Source organism: Dama dama, chromosome 29 (genome assembly GCF_033118175.1).
Source record: "Dama dama isolate Ldn47 chromosome 29, ASM3311817v1, whole genome shotgun sequence".
NCBI lineage: Eukaryota > Metazoa > Chordata > Mammalia > Artiodactyla > Cervidae > Dama > Dama dama.
The window spans coordinates 8,425,952-8,451,818 of record NC_083709.1 but is presented as its reverse complement, the minus strand read 5'-3'; positions in this window follow the sequence as shown (position 1 = coordinate 8,451,818).

The following is a 25,867-nucleotide window of genomic DNA, read 5'->3' as shown; positions in this document are numbered from 1 at the left end:
TTTTTGAACACCGCTTCATGTTCCTCCTATTTTTCAGACCGTTTCGTGCTCCTCATATATTTGACACCTTTTGAAGCTCTTCATATTTTTCACACATTTTTAAGGCTCTTCATGTTTTTCAACACCGCTTCATGCTCCTCCTATTTTTCAGACCGTTTCATGTTCCTCATATATTTGACACCTTTTGAGGGTCTTCATATTTTTGACACCTTTTGAAATTCTTCATATTTTTCACACCTTTTCAGGCTCTTCATATTTTTCAACACCGATTCATTCTCCTCCTATTTTTCAGACCGTTTCATGCTCCTCATATTTTTGACACCTTTTGAAGCTCTTCATATTTTTCACACGTTTTGAAGCTCTTCATATTTTTCACACCTTTTCAGGCTCTCCATATTTTTCAACACTGTTTAATGCTCCTCCTATTTTTCAGACCGTTTCATGCTCCTCATATTTTTGACTCCTTTTGAAGCTCTTCATATTTTTCACACCTTTTCAGGCTCTTCATATTTTTCAACACCGATTCATTCTCCTCCTATTTTTCAGACCGTTTCATGCTCCTCATATTTTTGACACCTTTTGAAGCTCTTCATATTTTTCACACGTTTTGAAGCTCTTCATATTTTTCACACCTTTTCAGGCTCTCCATATTTTTCAACACTGTTTAATGCTCCTCCTATTTTTCAGACCGTTTCATGCTCCTCATATTTTTGACTCCTTTTGAAGCTCTTCATATTTTTCTCACCTTTTGAAGTTCTTCGTATTTTTCACACCTTTTCAGGCTCTTCATGTTTTTCAACACCGCTTCATGCTCCTCCTATTTTTCAGACCATTTCATGCTCCTCATATTTTGACAGTTTTTGAGGCTCTTCATATTTTTCACACGTTTTCAGGCTCTTCATGTTTTTCAACATCATTTCATGCTCCTCCTATTTTTCAGACCGTTTCATGTTCCTCATATTTTTGACAAATTTTGAAGCTCTTCATATTTTTAACACCTTTTCAGGCTCTTCATATTTTTCAACACCGCTTCATGCTCCTCCTATTTTCAGTCCCTTTCTTTCTCCTCATACTTTTGACACATTTTGAAGCTCTTCATATTTTTCACACCTTTTCAGGCTCTTCATGTTTTTCAACACAGCTTCACGCTCCTTCAATTTTTCAGATTGTTTCATGCTCGTTATGTATTTCACATCTTTTGAAGCTCTTCATATTGTTCACACCTTTTCAGGCTGTTCATGTTTTTCTTTTTTTTTTTCTTATTTTTATTTTTTTTCCAGTGGGTTTTGTCATACATTGATATGAATTAGCCATGGATTTACATGTATTCCCAATCCCGATCCCCCCTCCCACCTCCCTCTCCCCCCGATTCCTCTGGGTCTTCCCAGTGCACCAGGCCGGAGCACTTGTCTCGTGCATCCCACCTGGGCTGGTGATCTGTTTCACCATAGATAGTATACATGCTGTTCTTTTGAAATATCCTACCCTCACATTCTCCCACAAAGTTCAAAATTCTGTTCTGTATTTCTGTGTCTCTTTTTCTGTTCTGCATATAGGGTTATCGTTATCACCTTTCTAAATTCCATATACATGTGTCAGTATGCTGTAATGTTCTTTATCTTTCTGGCTTCCTTCACTCTGTATAATGGGCTCCAGCTTCATCCATCTCATTAGGACTGGTTCAAATGAATTCGTTTTAATGGCTGAGTAATATTCCATGGTGTATATGTACCACAGCTTCCTTATCCGTTCATGGATTAAAGATATAAATGTAAGACCAGAAACTATAAAACTTCTAGAGGAGAACATAGGCAAAACACTCTCCGACATAAATCAAAGCAAGATCCTCTATGACCCACCTCCCAGAATATTGGAAGTAAAAGCAAAACTAAACAAATGGGACCTAATGAAACTTAAAAGCTTTTGCACTACAAAGGAAACTATAAGTAAGGTGAAAAGACAGCCCTCAGATTGGGAGAAAATTATAGCAAATGAAGAAAGAGACAAAAGATTAATCTCAAAAATATACAAGCAACTCCTGCAGCTCAATTCCAGAAAAATAAATGACCCAATCAAAAAATGGGCCAAAGAACTAAACAGACATTTCTCCAAAGAAGACTTACAAATGGCTAACAAACACATGAAAAGATGCTCAACATCACTCATTATTAGAGAAATGCAAATCAAAACCACAATGAGGTACCATTACACCCCAGTCAGGTTGGCTGCTATCCAAAAGTCTACAAGCAATAAATGCTGGAGAGGGTGTGGAGAAAAGGGAACCCTCTTACACTGTTGGTGGGAATGCAAACTAGTACAGCCGCTATGGAAAACAGTGTGGAGATTTCTTAAAAAATTGGAAATAGAACTGCCATATGACCCAGCAATCCCACTTCTGGGCATACACACTGAGGAAACCAGATCTGAAAGAGACACGTGCACCCCAATGTTCATCGCAGCACTGTTTATAACAGCCAGGACATGGAAGCAACCTAGATGCCCATCAGCAGATGAATGGATAAGGAAGCTGTTCATGTTTTTCAACACCGCTTCATGATCCTCTTATTTTGCAGACCGTTTCATGCTCCTTATATTTTTGACAACTTCTGAAGCTCTTCATATTTTTCACATCTTTTCAGGCTCTTCATGTTTTTCAACACCACTTCATGCTCCTCTATTTTTCAGACCGTTTCATGCTCTTCTTATTTTTGACAATTTTGAAGCTCCTCATATATTTCACATCTTTTCAGGTTCTTCATGTTTTTCAACACCACTTCATGCCCCTCCTATTTTTCAGACCGTTTCATGCTCATCTCATTTTTGACACCTTTTGAAGCTCTTAATATTTTTCACACCTTTTGAAGCTCTTCATATTTTTCACACGTTTTCAGGCTCTTCATGTTTTTCAACACCGCTTCATGCTACTCCTATTTTTCAGACCGTTTCATGCTCCTCATATTTTTGACACCTTTTGAAGCTCTTCATATTTTTCACACCTTTTCAGGCTCTTCATGTTTGTGATCACTGTTTCATGCTCCTCCTATATTTCAGACCGTTTCATGGTCCTCATATTTTTCACACCTTTTGAAGCTCTTCATATTTTTCACACCTTTTCAGGCTCTTCATGTTTTTGATCACCGTTTCATGCTCCTCCTATATTTCAGACCGTTTCATGGTCCTCATATTTTTCACACCTTTTGAAGCTCTTCATATTTTTCACACCTTTTCAGGCTCTTCATGTTTTTCAACACAGCTTCACGCTCCTTCAATTTTTCAGATTGTTTCATGCTCGTTATGTATTTCACATCTTTTAAAGCTCTTCATATTTTTCACACCTTTTCAGGCTCCTCATGTTTTTCAACACCACTTCATGCTCCTCCTATTTTTCAGACCGTTTCATGATCCTCATATTTTTGACACCTTTTGAAGCTCTTTATATTTTTCACACCTTTTCAGGCTCTTCATGTTTTTGAACACCACTTCATGCTCCTCCTATTTTTCAGAGAGTTTCATGCTCCTCATGTATTTACACCTTATGAAGCTCTTCATATTTTTCACACCTTTTCAGGCCCTTCATGATTTTCAACACCGCTTCATGCTCCTCCTATTTTTAAGACCGTTTCATGCTCCTCATATTTTTGACACCTTTAGAAGATCTTCATATTTTTCACACCTTTTCAGGCTCTTCATGTTTTTTAACAACGCTTCATGCTCCTCCTATTTTTCAGACCGTTTCATGCTCCTCATATTTTTGACACCTTTTGAAGGTCTTCATATTTTTCACACCTTTTCAGGCTCTTCATATTTTTCAACACCGCATCATGCTCCTCCTATTTTTCAGACCATTTCATGCACCTCATATTTTTCACACCTTTTAAAGCTCTTCATATTTTTCACACCTTTTCAGGCTCCTCATGTTTTTCAACACCGATTCATTCTCCTCCTATTTTTCAGACCGTTTCATGATCCTCATATTTTTGACACCTTTTGAAGCTCTTTATATTTTTCACACCTTTTCAGGCTCTTCATGTTTTTGAACACCACTTCATGCTCCTCCTATTTTTCATAGAGTTTCATGCTCCTCATGTATTTACACCTTATGAAGCTCTTCATATTTTTCACACCTTTTCAGGCTCTTCATGTTTTTGAACACCGCTTCAATATTCTCCTATTTTTCAGACCCTTTCATGCTCTTCATATTTTGACACATTTTGAAGCTCTTCATATTTTTCACACCTTTTTAGGCTCTTCATGATTTTCAGCACCGCTTCATGCTCCTCCTATTTTTCAGACCGTTTCATGCTCATCTCATTTTTGACACATTTTGAAGCTCCTCATATTTTTCACAGCTTTTGAAGCTCTTCATATTTTTCATACCTTTTCAGGCTCTCCATATTTTTGAACACTGCTTCGTGCTCCTCCTAATTTTGAGACGGTTTCATGCTCCTCATATTTATGACACATTTTGAAGCTCTTCATATTATTCACACCTTTTCATGCTCTTCATGTTTCTAACACCGTGTCATGCTTCTCCTATTTTTCAGACCATTTAATGCTCCTCATATTTTTCACACCTTTTGAATCTCTTTATATTTGTCACACCTTTTCAGGCTCTTCATGTTTTTCACACCTTTTCAGGCTCTTCATATTTTTGAACACCGCTTCATGATCCTCCTATTTTTCTGACAGTTTCATGCTCCTCATATTTTTGACACCTTTTGAAGCTCCTCCTATTTTTCACACGTTTTCAGGCTCTTCATGTTTTTCAACACCGTTTCATGCTCCTCCTAATTTTCCTACCGTTTCATGCTCCTCCTATTTTTCAGACCGTTTCATGCTCCTCATATTTTTGACAATTTTGGAAGCTCTTCATATTTTTCACACCTTTTCAGGCTCTTCATGTTTTTCAAAACCGCTATATGCTCCTACTAAATTTCAGACTGTTTCATGCTCCTCATGTATTTCACACCTTTTGAAGCTCTTCATATTTTTCACACCTTTTCAGGCTCTTCATGTTTTTCAACACCACTTCATGTTCCTCCTATTATTCAGACCGTTTCATGCTCATCTCATTTTTGACACCTTTTGAACCTCTTGATATTTTTCACACCTTTTGAAGTTCTTCATATTTTTCACACCTTTTCAGGCTCTTCATGTTTTTCAACGCCGCTTCATGCTCCTAGTGTTTTTCAGACCGTTCATGCTCCTCATATTTTTGACACCTTTTGAAGCTCTTCATATTTTTCACACCTTTTCAGGCTCTTCATGTTTTTCAACACCGCTTCATGCTCCTCCTATTTTTCAGATCGTTTCATGCTCCTCCTATTTTTCAGACCGTTTTATGCTCCTCATATTTTTGACACCTTTTGAATCTCTTCATATTTTTCACATCTTTTCAGTCTATTCATGTTTTTCAACCCCACTTCATGCTCCTCCTATTTTTCAGACCGTTTCATGCTCATCTCATTTTTTACACCTTTTGAACCTGTTCATATTTTTCACACATTTTGAAGCTCTTCATATTTTTCACACATTTTCAGGCTCTTCGTATTTTTGAACACCGCTTCATGCTCCTCCTATTTTTCCGACCGTTTCATGCTCCTCATACTTTTCACACCTTTTGAAGCTCTTCATGTTTTTCACACCTTTTCAGGCTCTTCATGTTTTTCAACACCGCTTCATGCTCCTCCTATTTTTCAGACCGTTTCATGCTCCTCCTATGTTTGAGACCGTTTCAGGTTCCTCATATTTTTAACACCTTTTGAAGCTCTTCATATTTTCCATACCTTTTCAGGCTCTTCATGTTTTTGTACACCGTTTCATGCTCCTCCTATTTTTCAGACCGTTTCATGTTCCTCATATTTTTGACACCTTTTGAAGCTCTTCATATTTTTCACAGCTTTACAGGCTCTTCATGTTTTTAAACACCGCTTCATGCGCCTTCTATTTTTCAGACCGTTTCATGTTCCTCATATTTTTGACACCTTTTGAAGCTCTTCATATTTTTCACACCTTTTCAGGCTCTTCATGTTTTTCAACACCGCTTCATGCTCCTCCTATTTTCAGAACGTTTCATGCTCCTCATATTATTGACAACTTTTGAAGCTCTTCATATTTTTCACAGGTTTTCAGGCTGTTCATGTTTTTGAACACTGCTTCATGCTCCTCCTACTTTTCTGATCGCTTCATGCTCATCTCATTTTTGACACCTTTTGAAGCTGTTCATATTTTTCACACCTTTTGAAGCTCTTCATATTTTTCACACGTTTTCAGGCTCTTCATGTTTTTTTTTATATTTTTTTTTATTTATTTTTATTTTTTTTTCATATTTTTGAACACCGCTTCATGCTCCTCCTATTTTTCAGACCGTTTCCTGGTCCTCATGTATTTCACACCTTTTGAAGCTCTTCATATTTTTCACACGTTTTCAGGCTCTTCATGTTTTTTTTTTTTATATTTTTTTTTATTTATTTTTATTTTTTTTTCATATTTTTGAACACAGCTTCATGCCCCTCCTATTTTTCAGACCGTTTCATGCTCCTCATGTATTTCACACCTTTTGAAGCTCTTCATATTTTCCACACCTTTTCAGGCTCTCATGTTTTTGAACACAGCTTCTTGCTCCTCCTATTTTTCAGACCGTTTCATGCTCCTCATATTTTTGACACCTTTAGAAGATCTTCATATTTTCCACACCTTTTCAGGCTCTTCATGTTTTTGATCACCGTTTCATGCTCCTCCTATATTTCAGACCGTTTCATGGTCCTCATATTTTTCACACCTTTTGAAGCTCTTCATATTTTTCACACATTTTCAGGCTCTTCATGTTTTTGAACATTTCGTCATGCTCTTCCTATTTTTCAGACCGTTTCATGCTCCTCATATTTTTGACACCTTTTGAAGCTCTTCATGATTTTCACACCTTTTCAGGCTCTTCATGTTTTTCAACACCACTTCATGCTCCTCCTATATTTCAGACCGTTTCATGCTCCTCATATTTTTGACACCTTTAGAAACTCTTCATATTTTTCACAGCTTTTCAGGCTCTTCATGTTTTTGAATACCGCTTCATGCTCCTCCTACTTTTCAGACCGTTACTTGCTCCTCATATTTTTGACACCTTTAAAACTCTTCATATATTTCACACCTATCAGGCACTTCATGTTTTTGAACACCGCTTCATGATTCTCCTATTTTTCAGACCGTTTCATGCTCTTCGTATTTTTGACACATTTTGAAGCTCTTCATATTTTTCACAGCTTTTCAGGTTCTTCATGTTTTTGCACACCAGTTCATGCTTCTCCTAACTTTCAGACCGTTTCATGCTCCTCATATATTTCACACCTTTTGAAGCTCTTCATATTTTTCACACCTTTTTAGACTCTTCATTTTTTTCCACACCACTTCATGCTTCTCCTATTTTTCAGCCCGTTTCATGCTCCTCATGTATTTCACACCTTTTGAAGCTCTTCATATTTTTCAAACCTTTTCAGGCTCTTCATGTTTTTGATCACCGTTTCATGCTCTTCCTATTTTTCAGACGGTTTCATGCTCCTCATATATTTGACACATTTAGAAGCTCTTCATATTTTCACACCTTTTCAGGCTCTTCATATTTTTCAACACCGCTTCATGCTCCTCCTATTTTTCAGACGGTTTCCTGTTGATCTCATTTTTGACACCTTTTGAAGCTCTTCATATTTTTCACACCTTTTCAGGCTCTTCATGTTTTTCCACACCACTTCATGCTTCTCCTATTTTTCAGACCGTTTCATGCTCCTCATGTATTTCACACCTTTTGAAGCTCTTCATATTTTTCACACCTTTTCAGGCTCTTCATGTTTTTGATCACTGTTTCATGCTCCTCCTATTTTTCAGACCGTTTCATGCTCCTCATATTTTTCAAACCTTTTGAAGCTCTTCATATCTTTCACAACTTTTCAGGGTCTTCATGTTTTGAACACCACTTCATGATCCTCCTATTTTTCAGACCATTTCATGCTCTTCATATTTTTGACCCATTTTGAAGCTTTTCATATATTTCACACCTTTTCAGGCTCTTCATGTTTTTCAAAACCACTTCATGCTCCTCCTAATTTTCAGACCGTTTCATGTTCTTCTCATTTATGACACATTTTGAAGCTCTTCATATTTTTCACACCTTTTCAGGCTCTTCATGTTTTTGAACACAGCTTCATGCTCCTCCTATTTTTCAGACCATTTCATGCTCATCATATTTTTGACACCTTTTGAAGCTCTTCATATTTTTCACACCTATTCAGGCTCTTCATGTTTTTGAACACCGTTTCATGATCCTCCTATTTTTCAGACCGTTTCATGGTCATCTCATTTTTGACACCTTTTGAAGCTTTTCATAATTTTCACTACTTTTTAGGCTCTTCATGTTTTTGAACACTGCTTCATGCTCCTCCTATTTTTCAGAGAGTTTCATGCTTCTCATGTATTTCACAACTTTTGAAGCTCTTCATATTTTTCACACCTTTTCAGGCTGTTCATGTTTTTTAACACCGCTTCATGATTCTCCTATTTTTCAGACCGTTTCATGCTCTTCATATTTTTGACACATTTTGAAGCTCTTCATATTTTTCACAGTTTTTCAGGCTCTTCATGTTTTTCCACACCACTTCATGCTTCTCCTAATTTTCAGACCGTTTCATGCTCCTCATGTATTTCACACCTTTTGAAGCTCTTCATATTTTTCACACCTTTTCAGGCTCTTCATGTTTTTCCACACCACTTCATGCTTCTCCTATTTTTCAGACGGTTTCATGCTCCTCATATATTTCACACCTTTTGAAGCTCTTCATATTTTTCAAACCTTTTCAGGCTCTTCATGTTTTTGATCACCGTTTAATGCTCTTCCTATTTTTCAGACGGTTTCATGCTCCTCATATATTTGACACATTTAGAAGCTCTTCATATTTTCACACCTTTTAAGGCTCTTCATATTTTTCAACACCGCTTCATGCTCCTCCTATTTTTCAGACGGTTTCCTGTTGATCTCATTTTTGACACCTTTTGAAGCTCTTTATATTTTTCACACCTTTTCAGGCTCTTCATGTTTTTCCACACCACTTCATGCTCCTCCTATTTTTCAGACCGTTTCATGCTCTTCATGTATTTCACACCTTTTGAAGCTCTTCCTATTTTTCACACCTTTTCAGGCTCTCATGTTTTTGAACACAGCTTCTTGCTCCTCCTATTTTTCAGACCGTTTCATGCTCCTCATGTATTTCACACCTTTTGAAGCTCTTCATATTTTTCACACCTTTTCAGGCTCTTCCTGTTTTTGAACACCGTTTCATGCTCCTCCTATTTTTCATACCGTTTCAGGCTCCTCATATTTTTGACACCTTTTGAAGCTCTTCATATTTTGCACACCTTTTCTGGCTCCCCATGTTTTTGAAAACCGCTTCATTCTCCTCCTATTTTTCAGATCGTTTCATGCTCTTCATATTTTTGACACCTTTTGAAGCTCTTCATATTTGTCACAGCTTTTCAGGCTCTTCATGTTTTTCAGCACCGCATCATGATCCTCCTCTTTTCAGACCATTTCATGCTCCTCTTATTTGACACCTTTTGAAGCTTGTCATATTTTTCACACCTTTTCAAGCTCTTCATTTTTTTGAACACCGCTTCATGCTCCTCCTATTTTTCAGACCGTTTCATGCTCCTCATATTTTTGACACCTTATGAAGCTCTTCATATTTTTCACACCTTTTGAAGCTCTTCATATTTTTCACGCATTTTCATGCTCTTCATGTTTTTTAACACCGCTTCATGCTCCTCCTATTTTTCAGACCGTTCATGCTCCTCATATTTTTGACACCTTATGAAGCTCTTCATATTTTTCACACTTTTCAGGCTCTTCATGTTTTTCAACAGCACTTCATGCTTCTCCTATTTTTCAGACCTTTTCATGCTCCTCATATTTTTGACACCTTTAGAAGATCTTCATATTTTTCACACCTTTTCAGGCTCTTCATTTTTTTCACAACCTGTTCATGCTCCTCGTATTTTTCAACACCGCTTCATGCTCCTCCTATTTTTCAGACCGTTTCATGCTCCTCATAATTTTGACACTTTTTGAAGCTCCTCATATTTTTCACACGTTTTGAAGGTCTTCATATATTTCATACCATTTCAGGCTCTTCATGTTTGTCACCACCACTTCATGCTCCTCCTATTTTTCAGACCGTTTCATGCTCATTGAATCTTTGACAACTTTTGAAGCTCTTCATATTTTTCACATTTTTGAAGCTCTTCATATTTCTCACACCTTTTCAGGCTCTTCATGTTTTTCAACACCGATTCATGCTCCTCCTATTTTTCAGACCGTTTCATGCTCATCTTTTTTTGACACCTTTTGAAGCTCTTCATACTTTTCACACCTTTTCAGGATCTTCATGTTTTTGAACACCGCTTCATGCTCCTCCTATTTTTGAGACCGTTTTATGCTCCACATGTATTTCACACCTTTTGAAGCTCTTCATATTTTTCACACCTTTTCAGGTATTCATGTTTTGATCACCGTTTCATGCTCCTCCTATTTTTCAGACCGTCTCATGTTCCTCTTATTTTTGACGCATTGAGAAGCTTTTCATATTTTTCACACATTTTCAGGCTCTTCATGGTTTTCAACACCGCTTCATGCTCCTGCTATATTTCAGACCGTTTCATGCTCCTCATATTTTTGACATCTTTTGAAGCTTTTCATATTTTTCACACCTTTTCAGTCTCTTCATGTTTTTCAAAAACGCTTCTTGCTCCTCCTATTTTTCAGACCGTTTCATGCTCATCTCATTTTTGACACGTTTTGAAGCTCTTCATATTTTTCACAGCTTTTGAAGCTCTTCATATTTTTCACACGTTTTCAGGCTCTTCATGTTTTCCAACACCGCTTCTTGCGACTCCTGTTTTTCAGACCGTTTCATGCTCCTCATATTTTTGACACCTTTTGAAGCTCTTCATATTTTTCACACCTTTTCAGGCTTTTCATGTTTTTCAACACCGCTTCATGCTCCTCCTATTTTTCATACCGTTTCATGCTCCTCATATTTTTCACACCTTTTGAAGCTCTTCATATTTTTCACACCTTTTCAGGCTCTTTATGTTTTTCAACACCGCTTCATGCTCCTTCTATTTTTCAGACCGTTTCATGCTCCTCATTTATTTCACACCTTTTGAAGCTCTTCATATTTTTCACACCTTTTCAAGCTCTTCATATTTTTCCACTTCGCTTCATGCTGATCCTGTTTTTCAGACGGTTTCATGCTCCTCTCATCATTGACACATTTCGAAGCTATTCATATTTTTCACACCTTTGAAAGCTCTTCATATTTTTCACACATTTTCAGGCTTTTCATGTTTTCAACACCGCTTCATGCTCCTCCTTTTTTTCAGACCGTTTCATGCTCCTCATATTTTTGACACCTTTTAATGCTCTTTATATTTTTCACACTTGTCATGCTCTTCATGTTTTCAACACTGTTTCATGCTGCTCCTATTTTTCAGACCGTTTCATGCTCCTCATATATTTGACACCTTGTGAAGCTCTTCCTATTTTTCACACCTTTTCAGGCTCTTCATGTTTTTCAACACCGCTTCATGCTCCTCCTATTTTTCAGACCGTTTCATGCTCCTCATATTTTTGACACCTTTTGAAGCTGTTCATATTTTTCACACCTTTTCAGGCTCTTCATGTTTTTGAACACCATTTCATGCTCCTCCTTTTTTTTGACACATTTTGAAGGTCTTCATAATTTTCATACCTTTTCAGGCTCTTCGTGTTTTTCAACACCGCTTCATGCTCCTCCTATTTTTCAGCCCGTTTCATGCTCCTCATAGTTTTGACACCTTTTGAAGCTCTTCATATATTCACACCTTTACAGGCTATTCACCTTTTTCAACACCACTTCATGCTCCTCCTATTTTTCAGTCGTTTCATGCCTCTCATATTTTTTACACCTTTTGAAGCTCTTCATATATTCACACCTTTCCAGGCTATTCATGTTTTCAATACCACTTCATGCTACTCCTATTTTTCAGACCGTTTCATGCTCCTCATATTTTTCACACCTTTTGAAAGTCTTCATATTTTTCACACCTTTTCATGCTTTTCATATTTTTGAACACCGCTTCATGCTCCTCCTATTTTTCAGACCGTTTCATGCTCCTCATATTTTTGACACCTTTTGAAGCTCTTCATATTTTTGTCACCTTTTCAGGCTCTTCATGTTTTTGAACACCGCTTCATGCTCCTGCTATATTTCAGACCGTTTCATGCTCCTCATATTTTTGACATCTTTTGAAGCTTTTCATATTTTTCACACCTTTTCAGTCTCTTCATGTTTTTCAAAAACGCTTCTTGCTCCTCCTATTTTTCAGACCGTTTCATGCTCATCTCATTTTTGACACGTTTTGAAGCTCTTCATATTTTTCACAGCTTTTGAAGCTCTTCATATTTTTCACACGTTTTCAGGCTCTTCATGTTTTCCAACACCGCTTCTTGCGACTCCTATTTTTCAGACCGTTTCATGCTCCTCATATTTTTGACACCTTTTGAAGCTCTTCATATTTTTCACACCTTTTCAGGCTTTTCATGTTTTTCAACACCGCTTCATGCTCCTCCTATTTTTCATACCGTTTCATGCTCCTCATATTTTTCACACCTTTTGAAGCTCTTCATATTTTTCACACCTTTTCAGGCTCTTTATGTTTTTCAACACCGCTTCATGCTCCTTCTATTTTTCAGACCGTTTCATGCTCCTCATTTATTTCACACCTTTTGAAGCTCTTCATATTTTTCACACCTTTTCAAGCTCTTCATATTTTTCCACTCCGCTGCATGCTGATCCTGTTTTTCAGACCGTTTCATGCTCCTCTCATCATTGACACATTTCGAAGCTATTCATATTTTTCAGACCTTTGAAAGCTCTTCATATTTTTCACACATTTTCAGGCTTTTCATGTTTTCAACACCGCTTCATGCTCCTCCTTTTTTTCAGACCGTTTCATGCTCCTCATATTTTTGACACCTTTTAATGCTCTTTATATTTTTCACACTTGTCATGCTCTTCATGTTTTCAACACTGTTTCATGCTGCTCCTATTTTTCAGACCGTTTCATGCTCCTCATATATTTGAAACCTTGTGAAGCTCTTCCTATTTTTCACACCTTTTCAGGCTCTTCATGTTTTTCAACACCGCTTCATGCTCCTCCTATTTTTCAGACCGTTTCATGCTCCTCATATTTTTGACACCTTTTGAACCTCCTCATTTTTTCACAACTTTTGAAGCTCTTCATGTTTTTCCACACCATTCCATGCTGCCTCTATTTTTCAGACCGTTTCCTGCTTCTCCTATTTTTCAAACCGTTTCATTCTCCTCATATTTTTGACACCTTTTGAAGCTCTTCATGTCTTTCAACACCGTTTCATGCTGCTCCTATTTTTCAGACCGTTTCATGATCCTCTTATTTTTCAGACCGTTTCATGCTCCTCATATTCTTAACACTTTTGAAGCTCTTCATGTCTTGCAACACTGTTTCATGCTGCTCCTATTTTTCAGACCGTTTCATGTTCCTCATATTTTTCACAACTTTTGAAGCTCTTCATATTTTACAAAACTTTTCAGGTTCTTTATGTTTTTGACGCCTGCTTCATGCTCCTCCTATTTTTCAGAACGTTTCATGCTCCTCATATATTTGACACCTTGTGAAGCTCTTCCTATTTTTCACACCTTTTCAGGCTCTTCATGTTTTTCAACACCGTTTCATGCTCCTCCAATTTTTCAGACCACTTCAGGCTCCTCATGTATTTCACACGTTTTCAAGCTCTTCATATTTTTCACACCTTTTCAGGCTCTTCATGTTTTTGAACACCGTTTCATGCTCCTCCTATTTTTCAGACCGTTTCATGCTCCTCATATTTTTGACACCTTTTGAACCTCCTCATTTTTTCACAACTTTTGAAGCTCTTCATATATTTTACACCTTTTCAGGCACTTCATGATTTTCACGACCACTTCATGCTCCTCCTATTTTTCAGACCGTTTCATGCTCATCTCATTTTTGACACCTTTGGAAGCTCTTCATATATTTCACACCTTTTGAAGCTCTTCATATTTTTCACACGTTTTCAGGCTCTTCATGTTTTTCAACACCGCGTCATGCTCCTCCTATTTTTCAGACCGTTTCATGCTCCTCATATTTTTGACACGTTTTGAGGCTCTTCATGATTTTCACACCTTTTCAGGCTCTTCATGTTTTTGAACACCACTTCATGCTCCTCCTATTTTTCAGATCGTTTCATGCTCCTCATATTTTTGACCCTTTTGAAGATCTTCATGTTTTGCACACCTTTTCAGGCTCTTCATATTTTTGAACACCGTATCATGCTCCTCATATTTTTGACACCTTTTGAAGCTCTTCATATTTTTCACACCTTTTCAGGCTCTTCATGTTTTTCAACACCACTTCATGCTCCTCCTATATTTCAGACCGGTTCATGCTCCTCATATTTTTGACACCTTTTGTAGCTCTTCATATATTTCACACCTTTTGAAGCTCTTCATATTTTTCACACGTTTTCAGGCTCTTCATGTTTTTCAACACCGCTTCATGCTCCTACTATTTTCAGACCGTTTCGACCTCCTCATGTATTTCACACCTTTTGAAGCTCTTCATATATGTCACACCTTTTAGGCACTTCGTCTTTTTAAAACCGTTTCATGCTCATCCTATTTTTCACACTGTTTCATGCTCCTCATATATTTGACACCTTTTGAAGCTCTTCATATTTTTCACACCTTTTCAGGCTCTTCATGTTTATCAACACAGTTTCATGCTTTTCCTAATTTTCAGACCGTTTGATGCTCTTCATATTTTTGGCACCTTTTGAAGCTCTTCATATTTTTCACACCTTTTCAGGCTCTTCATGTTTTTCAACACCGCTTCATGCTCCTCCTATGTTTCAGACCGTTTTATGCTCCTCATATATTTGACACCTTTTGAAGCTCTTCATAATTTCCACACCTTTTCAGGCTCTTCATGTTTTTGAATACCATTTCATGCTCTTCTTATTTTTTTTTATTGTTATTTTTTTAAATTTTTTTTTATTATTTTTATTTTTTTTTCCCAGTCGGTTTTGTCATACATTGATATGAATCAGCCATGGATTTACATGTATTCCCAATCCCAATCCCCCCTCCCACCTCCCTCTCCACCCGATTCCTCTCGGTCTTCACAGTGCACCAAGCCGGAGCACTTGTCTCGTGCATCCTACCTGGGCTGGTGATCTGTTTCACCATAGATAGCATACATGCTGTTCTTTTGAAATATCCCAACCTCGCATTCTCCCACAAAGTTCAAAAGTCTGTTCTGTATTTCTGTGTCTCTTTTTCTGTTCTGCATATAGGGTTATCGTTATCACCTTTCTAAATTCCATATACATGTGTCAGCATGCTCTAATGTTCTTTATCTTTCTGGCTTACTTCACTCTGTATAATGGGCTCCAGCTTCATCCATCTCATTAGGACTGATTCAAATGAATTCTTTTTTAATGGCTGAGTAATATTCCATGGTGTATATGTACCACAGCTTTCTTATCCATTCATCTGCTGACGGGCATCTAGGTTGCTTCCATGTCCTGGCTATTATAAACAGTGCTGCGATGAACATTGGGGTGCACGTGTCTCTTTCAGACGAACCTATGGACACCTTATCTTTGACAAAGGAGGCAAGGATATACAATGGAAAAAAGACAACCTCTTTAACAAGTGGTGCTGGGAAAACTGGTCAACCACTTGTAAAAGAATGAAAATAGTACACTTTCTAACACCATACACAAAAATAAACTCAAAATGGATTAAAGATCTAAATGTAAGACCAGAAACTATAAAACTCCTAGAGGAGAAGATAGGCAAAACACTCTCCGACATAAATCAAAGCAAGATCCTCTATGACCCACCTCCCAGAATATTAGAAATAAAAGCAAAACTAAACAAATGGGACCTAATGAAACTTAAAAGCTTTTGCACTACAAAGGAAACTATAAGTAAGGTGAAAAGACAGCCCTCAGATTGGGAGAAAATAATAGCAAATGAAGAAACAGACAAAGGATTAATCTCAAAAATATACAAGCAAATCCTGCAGCTCAATTGCAGAAAAATAAATGACCCAATAAAAAATGAGCCAAAGAACTAAACAGACATTTCTCCAAAGAAGACATACAGATGGATAACAAACACATGAAAAGATGCTCAACATCACTCATTATTAGAGAAATGCAAATCAAAACCACAATGAGGTACCATTACATGCCAGTCAGGATGGCTGCTATCCAAAAGTCTACAAGCAATAAATGCTGGAGATGGTGTGGAGAAAAGGGAACCCTCTTAAACTGTTGGTGGGAATGCACACTAGTACAGCCCCTATGGAAAACAGTGTGGAGATTTCTTAAAAAACTGGAAATAGAACTGCCATATGACCCAGCAATCCCACTTCTGGGCATACACACTGAGGAAACCAGATCCTCTTATTTTTCAGACCGTTTCAAGCTCCTCATATTTTTTACACCTTTTGAAGCTCTTCATATTTTTAACACGTTTTCAGGGTCTTCATGTTTTTCAACACCACTTCTTGCTCCTCCTATTTTTCAGACCGTTTCGTGCTCCTCATATTTTTGACACGTTTTGAAGCTCTTCATATTTTTCACACCTTTTCAGGCTCTTCATGGTTTTCAACACCGCTTCATGCTCCTCCTATTTTTCAGACCGTTTCATGCTCCTCATGTATTTCACACCTTTTTAAGCTCTTCATATTTTTCACACCTTTTCGGCTCTTCATGTTTTTCAACACTGCTTCATGCTCCTCCTATTTTTCAGACCGTTTCATGCTCCTCATGTATTTCACACCTTTTGAAGCTGTTCATATTTTTCACACCTTTTCAGGCTCTTCATGTTTTTGAACACCGTGTCCTGCTACTCCTATTTTTCAGACCGTATCATTCTCCTCATATTTTTGACACCTTTTGAATCTTTTCATATTTTTCACAACTTTTCAGGCTCTTCATGTTTTTGAACACCGCTTCATGCTCCTCCTATTTTTCAGACCTTATCATACTCCTCATATTTTTCGCCCCTTTAGAAGCTCTTCATATTTTTCACTACTTTTGAAGCTCTTCATGATTTTCACCTTTTTGAAGCTCTTCATATTTTTCACATTTTTGAAGCTCTTCATATTTTTCACACGTTTTAATCCTCTTCAGGTTTTTCAACACCGCTTCACCCTCCTGCTATTTTTCAGAAGGTTTCATACTCCTCATATTTTTGACTTTTTTGAAGCTCTTCATATTTTTCACACTTTTTCAGGCTCTTCATGTTTTTGAACACCGTTTCATGATCCTCCAATTTTTCAGAACGTTTCATGCTCCTCATATTTTTGACACCATTTAATGCTCTTCAAATTTTTCACACCTTTTCAGACTCTTCACGTTTTTGAACACCACTTCATCCTCCTCCTATTTTTCAGACCGTTTCATGATCCTCATATTACTGACACCTTTTGAAGCTCTTCATATTTTTCACACCTTTTCAAGCACTTCATGTTTTTGAACACCACTTCATGCTCCTCCTATTTTTCGACCGTTTCATGCTCCTCATATTTTTCACACCTTTTGAAGCTCTTCATATTTTTCACACCTTTTGAAGCTCTTCATATTTTTCACACATTTTCAGGCTCTTCACGTTTTTCAACACCGCTTCATGGTCCTCCTATTTTTCAGACCGTTTCATGCTCATCTCATTTTGGTCACGTTTTGAAGCTCTTCATATTTTTCACACCTTTTGAAGCTCTTCATATTTTTCACACATTTTCAGGCTCTTCATGTTTTTCAACACCGCTGCATGATCCTCCTATTTTTCAGACCGTTTCATGCTCATCTCATTTTTGACACCTTTTGAAGCTCTTCATATTTTTCACACCTTTTCAGGCTTTTCATGTTTTTGAACACAGCTTCATGCTCCTCCTATTTTCAGACCGTTTCATGTTCGTCATAATTTTGACACCTTTTGAAGCTCTTCATATTTTTCACACCTTTTCAGGCTCTTCATGTTTTTAAACACCCTTCATGATCCTCCTATTTTTCAGACCGTTTCATTCTCCTCATTTTTCTGAAACCTTTTGAAGCTCTTCATATTTTTTACACCTTTTCATTCTCTTCATGTTTTTCAACACAGCTTCATGCTCCTTCTATTTTTCAGACCATTTCACGCTTCTCATGTATTTCACACCTTTTGAAGCTCTCATATTTTTCACACCTTTTCAGGCTCTTCATGTTTTTGAACACCGTTTCATGCTCCTCCTATTTTTCAGACCGTTTCATGCTCCTCTCATTTCTGACACCTTTTGAAGCTCTTCATATTTTTCACACCGATTCAAGCTCTTCATATTTTTCACACCTTTTCAGGCTCTTCATGTTTTTCAACACCACTTCATGCTTCTCCTTTTTTGCAGACCCTTTCATGCTCCTAATAATTTTGACACCTGTTGAAGCTCTTCATATTTCTCACACCTTTTCAGACTCCTCATGTTTTTCAACACCGCTTCCTGCTCCTCTTATTTTTCAGACCGTTTCATGCTCATCTCATTTTTTATATCTTTTGAAGCTCTTCATATTTTTCACGTCTTTTGAAACTCTTCATATTTTTCACAACCTCTCAGGCTCTTCATTTTTTCAACACCACTTCATGCTCCTCCTATTTTTCAGACCGTTTCATTCTCATCTCATTTTTGACACCTTTTGAAGCTCTTCATATTTTTGACACCTTTTGAACCTCTTCATATTTTTGGCACCTTTTCAGTCTCTGCATGTGTTTGAACACCGCTTCATTCCCCTCCTATTTTTCAGACCGTTTCATCTCCTCATGAATTTCACACCTTTTGTAGCTCTTCATATTTTGCACACCTTTTCCGGCTCTTCATGTTTTTCACAACGACTTCATGCTCCTCCAACTTTTCAGACCATTCCATGCTCCTCATATTTTTGACACCTTTTGAAGTTCTTCATATTTTTCACACATTTTCAGGCTCTTCATGTTTTTCAACACCGCTTCATGCTCCTGCTATTTTTCAGACCGTTTCATGCTCCTCATATATTTGACACATTTTGAAGCTGTTCATATATTTCACACATTTTCAGGCTCTTCATGTTTTTCAACACCACTTCATGCTCCTCCGATTTTTCAGCCCGTTTCATGCACATCTCATTTTGTACATCTTTTGAAGCTCTTCATATTTTTCACACTTTTCAGGCTCTTCATTTTTTTCAATACCACTTCATGCTCCTCCTATTTTACAGACAGTTTCATGCTCATCTCATTTTTGACACCTTTTGAAGCTCTTCATATTTTTCACACGTTTTCAGGATCTTCATGTTTTTCAACACCGCTTCCTGCTCTTCCTATTTTTCAGACCGTTCCATGCTCCTCATATATTTGACACATTTTGAAGCTGTTCATATATTTCACACATTTTCAGGCTCTTCATGTTTTTCAACACCACTTCATGCTCCTCCGATTTTTCAGCCCGTTTCATGCACATCTCATTTTGTACATCTTTTGAAGCTCTTCATATTTTTCACACCTTTTCAGGCTCTTCATGATTTTCAACACCGCTTCATGCACCTCCTATTTTTCAGACCGTTTCATGCTCATTTAATTTTTGAAACCTTTTGAAGCTCTTCATATTTTTCAAACCTTTTGAAGCTCTTCATATTTTTCACATTTTTGAAGCTCTTCATATTTTTCACAAGGTTTCAGGCTCTTCAAGTTTTTCAACACCGCTTCAAGCTCCTCCTATTTTTGAGACCATTTCATACTCTTATATTTTTGACATTTTTTGAGGCTCTTCATATTTTTCACACCTTTTCAGGCTCTTCATGTTTTTGAATACCGTTTCTTGATCCTCCTATTTTTCAGAACGTTTCATGCTCCTCATATTTTGACACCTTTTAAAGCTCTTCATATTTTTCACACCTTTTCAGGCTCTTCATGTTTTTGAACACTACTTCATTCTTCTCGTATTTTTCAGACCATTTCATGCTCCTCATATTATTGACACCTTTGAAACTCTTCATATTTCTCACACCTTTTCAGGCCCTTCATGTTTTTCAACACAACTTAACGCTTCTCTTATTTTTCAGACCGTTTCATGCTCCTCATGTATTTCACACTTTTTGAAGCTCTTCATATTTTTCACACCTTTTCAGGCTCTTCATGTTTTTGAACACCGTTTCATGCTACTCACATTTTTCAGACTGTTTCATGCTCCTCATCCTATTGACACCTTTTGAAGCTCTTCATATTTTTCACACCTTTTCAAGCTCTTCATGTTTTTCAACACCACTTCATGCTCCTCCTATTTTTCAGACCGTTTCATGCTCATCTCATTTTTGACACCTTTTGAAGCTCTTCATATTTTTGACACCTTTTGAAGCTCTTCATATTTTTCACACATTTTCAGTCTCTGCATGTTTTTGAACACCACTTCATGCCCTTCCTATTTTTCATACGGTTTCATCTTCTCATGAATTTCACACCTTTTGAAGCTCTTCATATTTTTCACACCTTTTCAGGCTCTTCATGTTTTTCACAACGACTTCATGCTCCTCCTACTTTTCAGACCGTTTCATGCTACTCATATTTTTGACACCTTTTGAAGCTCTTCATATTTTTCACACCTTATCAGGCTCTTCATGTTTTCAACACCGCTTCATGCTCCTCCTATTTTTCAAACCGTTTCATGCTCGTCATATTTTGACACATTTTGAAGCTCTTCATATATTTCACACATTTTCATGCTCTTCATGTTTTTTAACACCACTTCATGCTCCTCCTATTTTTCAGACCGTTTCGTGCTCCTCATATTTTTGACACGTTTTGAAGCTCTTCATATTTTTCACACCTTTTCAGGCTCTTCAAGTTTTTGAACACCGTTTCATGCTCCTCCTATTTTTCAGACCGTTTCTTGCTCCTCATATTTTTGACACCTTTTGAATTCTTCATATTTTTCACACCTTTTCAGGCTCTTCATGTTTTTGAACACCGTTTCATGCTCCTCCTGTTTTTCAGACTGTTTCATGCTACTCATATTTTTGACACCTTTTGAAGCTCTTCATATTTCTCACACCTTTTCTGGCTCTTCATGTTTTTGAACACAGTTTCATGCTCCTCCTATTTTTCAGACCGTTTCATGCTCCTCATATTTTTGACACCTTTTCAAACTCTTCATATTTTTCACAACTTTTGAAACTCTTAATATTTTGCACACCTTTTCAGGCTCTTGAAGTTTTTCACAACCACTTCATGCTCCTCCTACTTTTCAGACCATTTCATGCTCCTCATATTTTTGACACCTTTTGAAGCTCTTCATATTTTTCACACCTTTTCAGGCTCTTCATGTTTCTCAACACCGCTTCATGCTCCTCCTAGTTTTCAGACCGTTTCATGCTCCTCATATTTGTGACACCATTTGAAGCTCTTCATATTTTTCACACCTTTTCAGGCTCTTCATGTTTTTGAACACCGTTTCATGATCCTCCTATTTTTCAGAACGTTTCATGCTCCTCATATTTTGACACCTTTTAAAGCTCTTCATATTTTTCACACCTTTTGTGGCTCTTCATGTATTTCAACACCGCTTCATGATCCTCCTATTTTTGAGACCATTTCATACTCCTTATATTTTTGACATTTTTTGAGGCTCTTCATATGTTTCACACCTTTTCAGGCTCTTCATGTTTTTGAACACCGGTTCATGCTCCTAGTATTTTTCAGACCATTTCATGCTCATCTCATTTTGACACCTTTGAAGCTCTTCAAATTTTTCACACCTTTTGAAGCTCTTCATATTTTTCACATTTTTGAAGCTATTCATATTTTTCACACGGTTTCAGGCTCTTCATGCTTTTCAACACCGCTTCATGATCCTCTTTTTTTTAAGAACGTTTCATGTTCCTCATATTTTGACACCTTTTAAAGCTCTTCATATTTCTCACACCTTTTCAGGCTCTTCATGGTTTAGAACACCGCTTCATCCTCCTCCTATTTTTCAGACCGTTTCATGCTCCTCATATTATTGACACCTTTTGAAGCTCTTCATATTTCTCACACCTTTTCAGGCTCTTCATGTTTTTGAACACCGGTTCATGCTCCTAGTATTTTTCAGACCGTTTCATGCTCATCTCATTTTATACACCTTTTGAAGCTTTTCATATATTTCACATCTTTTGAAACTCTTCATATTTTTCACACCTTTTCAGGCTCTTCATGTTTTTGAACACCGCTTCATGCTCGTCCTATTTTTCAGACCGGATCATGCTCCTCATATTTTTCACACCTTTTGAAGCTCTTCATATTTTTCACACCTTTTCAGGCTCTTCAGGTTTTTGAACATCGCTTCATGGTCTTCCTATTTATCAGAACGTTTGATGCTCCTCATATTTTGGACACGTTTTGAAGCTCTTCATATTTTTCACACCTTTTCAGGCTCTTCATGTTTCTGAACATCGCTTCATGCTCCTTCTTATTTTCAGACCGTTTCATGCTCATCTTATTTTTGACACCTTTTGAAGCTCTTCATATTATGCACATCTTTTGAAACTCTTCATATTTTTCACACCTTCTCAGGCTCTTCATTTTTTTCAACACCACTTCATGCTCCTCCTATTTTTCAGACCGTTTCATGCTCATCTCATTTTTGACACCTTTTGAAGCTCTTCACATTTTTCACACCTTTTGAAGTTCTTCACATTTTTCACACCTTTTCAGGCTCTTCATGTTTTTCAACACCGCTTCATGCTCCTCCTCTTTTTCAGACCGTTTCATGCTCCTCATATTTTTGACACCTTTTGAAGCTCTTCATATTTTACACACCTTTGCAGGCTCTTCATGTTTTTGAACACCGCTTCAGGCTCCTCCTATTTTTCAGACCGTTTCATGCTCCTCATGTATTTCACACCTTTTGAAGCTCTTCATATTTTTCACACCTTTTCATGCTCTTCATGTTTTTGAACACCGTTTCATCATCCTCTATTTTTCCAACCGTTTCATGCTCCTCATATTTTTGACACCTTTTGAAGCTCTTCATATTTTCCACACCTTTTCTGGCTTCATGTTTTTCAACACCGCTTCATGATTTTCCTATTTCTCAGAGTGTTTCATGCTCCTCATATTTTTGACACCTTTTGAAAAATTTCGTATTTTTCACACTTTTCAGGCTCTTCATGTTTTTCAACACGGCTTCATGCTCCTCCAATTTTCAGACTGTTTCATTCTCCTCATATTTTTGACAACTTTTGAAGCTCTTCATATATTTCACACCTTTTCAGGCTCTTAATTTTTCTCAACACCACTTCATGCTCCTCCTATTTTTCAGACCGTTTCATGCTCATCTCATTTTGACCACTTTTGAAGCTCTTCATGTTTTTCACAACTTTTGAAGCTCTTCATATTTTTCACACCTTTTCAGGCTCTTCATGATTTTCAACACTGCTTCATGCTCCTCCTATGTTTCAGACTGTTTCATGTTCATCTCATTTTTGACACTTTTGAAGCTCTTCGTATTTTTCACACCTTTTGAAGCTCTTCATATTTTTCACACATTTTCAAGCTCTTCATCTTCTTCAAAACCATTTCATGCTCCTAATATTTTTCAGACCGTTTCATGTTCCTCATATTTTTGACACCTTTTGAAGCTCTTCATATTTTTCACACCTTTTCAGGCTCTTCATGTTTTTGAACACCGTTTCATGCTACTCCTGTTTTTCAGACTGTTTCATGCTCCTCATATTTTTGACACCTTTTGAAGCTCTTCATATTTCTCACACCTTTTCTGGCTCTTCATGTTTTTGAACACAGTTTCATGCTCCTCCTATTTTTCAGACCGTTTCATGCTCCTCATATTTTTGACACCTTTTCAAACTCTTCATATTTTTCACAACTTTTGAAACTCTTTATATTTTGCACACCTTTTAAGGCTCTTGAAGTTTTTCACAACCACTTCATGCTCCTCCTACTTTTCAGACCATTTCATGCTCCTCATATTTTTGACACCCTTTGAAGCTCTTCATATTTTTCACACCTTTTCAGGCTCTTCATGTTTCTCAACACCGCTTCATGCTCCTCCTAGTTTTCAGACCGTTTCATGCTCCTCATATTTGTGACACCATTTGAAGCTCTTCATATTTTTCACACCTTTTCAGGCTCTTCAAATTTTTGAACACCGTTTCATGCTCCTCCTATTTTTCAGACCGTTTCTTGCTCCTCATAATTTTGACACCTTTTGAAACTCTTCATATTTTTCACAACCTTTGAAGCTCTTCATATTTTTCACATTTTTGAAGCTCTTCGTATTTTTCACACCTTTTGAAGCTCTTCATACTTTTCACATTTTTGAAGCTCTTCATATTACACACACCTATTCCGGATCTTCATGTTTTCCAACACCGCTTCATTCTCCTCCTATTTTTCAGACCGTTTCATGCTCCTCACATTTTTGACACTTTTTGAAGCTCTTTATACTTTTCAAACCTTTTCAAGCTCTTCATGTTTTTGACAGCCGCTTCATGCTCCTCCTATTTTTCAGACCGTTTCATGCTGCTCACATTTTTGACACCTTTTAAGCTCTTCATATTTTTCACACCTTTTCAGGCTCTTCATGTTTGTCAACATCGCTTCATTCTCCTCCTATTTGTCAGACAGTTTCATGCTCCTCATATTTTTGACACCTTTTGAAGCTCCACCTATTTTTCACACCTTTTCAGGCTCTTCATGTTTTTCAACAGCGTTTCATGCTCCTCCTATTTTTCAAACCGTTTCATGCTCCCTCTATTTTTCATACCGTTTCATTCTCCTCATATTTTGACAATTTTGCAAGCTCTTCATATTTTTCACACCTTTTCAGGTTCTTCATGTTTTTGAACACCGCTTCATGCTCCTCCTATTTTTCAGACCGTTTCTTGCTCCTCCTATTTTTCACCGTTTCATTCTCTTCATATTTCCACAATTTTGGAAGCTCTTCATATTTTTCACACCTTTTCAGGCTCTTCATGTTTTTAAACACCGCTTCATGCTCCTCCTATTTTGCAGTCGTTTCATGCTTCTCATATTTTTGAAACCTTTTGAAGCTCTTCGTATTTTTCACAGCTTTTCAGGCTCTTCATGTTTTTCATCACCACTTCATGCTCCTCCTATTTTTCAGACCGTTCATGCTCCTCATATTTTTGACACCTTTTGAAGATCTTCCTATTTTTCACACCTTTTCAGGCTCTTCATGTTTTTAAACACCGCTTCTTGCTCCTCCGATTTTTCAGACCGTTTCATGCTCCTCATATTTTTGACACCTTTTGAAGCTCTTCATATTTTTCACACCTTTCCTGCTCTTAATCTTTTTCAAACCCGTTTCATTCTCATCCTATTTTTCAGACTGTTTCATGCTCCTCATATTATTGACACCTTTAGAAGCTCTTCATAGTTTTCACACGTTTTCAAGCTCTTCATGTTTTTCAACACCGCTTCATGCTCCTCGTATTTTTCAGACCGTTTCATGCTCCTCATATTTTTGTCACCTTTTGAAGCTCTTCATATTTTTCAAACCTTTTCACGCTCTTCATGTTTTTGAGGACTGCTTCATGCTCCTCCTATTTTTCAGAAGCTTCAAGCTTTTCATATTTTTGACACCTTTTGAAGCCCTCAAATTTTTGACACCTTTTCAGGCTCTTCATGTTTTTGAACACGGTTTCATGCTCCTCCTATTTTTCAGACTGTTTCATGCTCCTCATATTTTTCAT